A 3,103-nucleotide genomic window follows, 5' to 3' on the forward strand; every position below is an offset into this window, starting at 1 on the left:
TTTATTACGCGTATTTCAGCTAACTAAAGAGTGTATCTTTGATGTTTTGATTCTTTGAAAAAAAGTTCTTTCATGTTCGTGTCATAAACCCCTTTGTGATGTCATCACCCCAACAGTGTTGATTCTGAAAATAGTCGGAATATATTATATTCCTACGAATATAAGTAGCCATATGCGTACTTATAGTGCAAGTAGAGTAGGCCAAAAGTGTCACGAGTAGTACAAAACTTTGTTTATAATATATTAATATCATTATATTAATGTCTTATAAACTATATATTATTAATAAGACAGTTATTCTTACTATAGTGCACCGTATTCGTTCTACTGCACTGTGTTCCAAATTATAATGAAAATAATGTTTTTCTAATTTTCCTAAATAATCAATATATAGACAGTCATCATAATTTTCAAATCATCACCAATGATAGTACAAGTTGAATGTTCAAAAATAAAGGCTGAAGACGCACCGTTCCAGCAGAACAGAGTTTAATAACATTTTATCGTCATGAAAAAAAAAAACCGAAAACAGTCTTAAATGCAAAGCAATTTCAATAAAAATGTAACCACCTTTCATGATTTTTTTTAAATTGGAATAGAATTAAACTTCAGTAAGTACTCAAATTTAACAGGACGATTTTCAGTTTTTTTTATAGTAAAGACAGAGAGGAACAGTGCGTTTTTAGTTTATTTTTGGAAAATCGGGAGTTTTAGTATTGGAAATCTCATTTGAGATTCAGAATTAAAATAATAAATATAATTGTTTTTCATAAATGCTTGATACCTGCTACCCAATCTAAAATATGTGTATTTCAGTAGTAAAGCACCTTTTTAATTACTTAATCTTCATCTTTTTTTAGAATCGCCCTGGGCTGTGATTGAGAGCATCAGGTGGGTTTTAGTGCCCCCTATTGGCCAAGAGGAGCTCGTAAAGCCAAAGGCGAATTCTTGAAGTCATAAAGGCAAAGTTTTCATGTACCTTTTTTATCACCTAAGTAGCTTCATTTGTGTGAAACTTGAATGGGATGCAAACCCTTCTGTCTAATTTAAAGTATGTGGTGGAGGTCCTACACGGAATGTAAAGGTCAAGTAGTGTATGATTTACTGTCAGTTTACGATCAAGGATTATTGATTCCTTTCATACAAACAAATGTTAAGTGGGACGTTGTTGCTGAATGCCACTGATTAATGATTATACTTATACTGCACACAATACTGTGAGGACAGCGCGGTGCTATAGTGGTTAGCACCTGCATCTGCCTCGAGTCCTGGGGTTCAGGGTTTGAATCGCATTTATGGCCCGATGTCCTTACCAACATTATTAATTAACATTAACATCAAATATTCATTCATCCGTTCATCTTCTGAACCCCTTATCCACACGAGGGTCGCAGGCTTGATAGGGGCTGCCCCAGCCGTCTTTGGGTGGTGGGCAGGGGTCAACTTGAACTGGTTGCCAGCCCTTGTTGGGCGATTCAACAAAAATATATTTTAAGTTTATGTTCATGTGAAAATCATCTTTCCTGCATTTTCAACAAAGAAATAAGACTTTACAGAACCAATTGCTCCTTGTATCGTCCATCAATTTAGAGATATTGTCATGACTCGTTCCCGACCGTGTACATATTGTCATAGTTTCTGTTCGTCTGTCTGTGTGCTCACCCCTCCCCTCATGTGTGCCCATGATCAGTGTGATCATCCTCACCTTCCTCTCGTTACCTGTCGCATATTTAAGTCCTGTCTGCGTGTCACAACCTTGTCAGATTATTTCTTGTCTCTCGTCGTTTCTGTCTTTCTGTTTATGACTTGGTCGTTTTCTGTTTGCCATTCCTGTCGGTCAGTCAGTCCTGTTGGTGTTTTGTGATGCTGTTAAATTTGTTTGCCAGTTCCTGTCTGTTTTCCCTTCATGCTCCATTCCAATTCCCTTTTCCCTAAATAAACCCTGGTCCAAGCTGCATTTCGTCGCCCTGCTCCATTCCGATCCCTGACAGATATAGTAAGTAAAAACAACTGAACAAATTGTTTTGAAGCAAACTTGCTTGCTTTGTTGTGCTAAATAACATTGTTACTTTAAATGCTAATATTGCATGTTTTGGTCCAAAATTTGCAACTCAAAATTTTCATGTTGTGTCTGTTTATTTACAGGGCTGATTCCTAAAACCATGCATGACAACACTGGCAGTTTGAAACAGTTCTACCTGTGGTGGCAAGGCGTTGGTTTGGAGGTTCAGTCATGTGGATGGAGGTTACCCCCCACGTACATGCACACATAAAGGCGCGGCCGTGCAAACACACACGTGTGCACGCACACACATACACAAACGAGGCTTTGGGTTGTTCCCCCACCTCAACCTTCTAACTCACACTGTACAACTTAATTATCTGCAACAACATCTCATGATTAGCCTGAATGTCACGACTTTCACGAAGTTCCATAGGTACCATAATAATGTACGTTTCAAACATAATCGAGTACACGATTGTTTTCAGTCATCCATGAATGAAACTATAAATGTGACAAATTGTGTGTCTTGATTGAAACATTTATTTTGCATTACGTATCCCCATATATAGTGCATGTACACTACTCAGTGTCATTGTCCCAATAAATACCTTCTCCAAATTGCGCAATTCACATGACTTTCTTATAGCCTTAACGAAAACCAAAAGGAGGTCGATTTTTCTTGCAGCTGTAAATAAAAATGGCTAGAAATAAGAAAGGCTCTAGTTATGGAATAACGTGTCAAATCCTTTATTAAAGAAGTGAAGCTTAAGCTGTTTGTGTCACCTGATGTAGCATATGAGGTGAATCACTTACCAGGAGTGTCACGCATTCCTCCATCATTTCTCATTATGTAACAATGTGGAGGAGGGAGAGAAAAAAAAAAATATTTTGTGACCTCCCTTCTTGTAAGAAACATCCACATCGACTTGCCCAGAGTACACATTGTAAAAGCAAACTTCCTTATCAATACGACACAGCAAAATAAACCCTGCGGATATATGCTTGTTGGTGTGTTGACACAGATGGATGTCACAGAGGAGATGGGTAAGTGTAGGAAGAGCAGCCATAAACTGGTGATAGATGCGAGTGCCACATGGA

The 3,103-nt window shown here is 37.8% G+C and overlaps 1 long non-coding RNA gene across 1 annotated transcript; it reads left to right on the plus strand.

Annotated features, from left to right (window-relative positions):
- Positions 1–904: 904 nt before the first annotated feature.
- LOC148398151 (uncharacterized) lies at positions 905–2,637 on the plus strand. The gene is made up of 2 exons (XR_015858476.1): positions 905–1,996; positions 2,146–2,637. It is a non-coding gene; the product is annotated as an uncharacterized LOC148398151 (long non-coding RNA).
- Positions 2,638–3,103: the final 466 nt, after the last annotated feature.

The sequence above is a fragment of the Syngnathus floridae genome, chromosome 5, assembly GCF_059516105.1.
Source record: "Syngnathus floridae isolate MCC-2025c chromosome 5, RoL_Sflo_1.0, whole genome shotgun sequence".
Taxonomy (NCBI): domain Eukaryota; kingdom Metazoa; phylum Chordata; class Actinopteri; order Syngnathiformes; family Syngnathidae; genus Syngnathus; species Syngnathus floridae.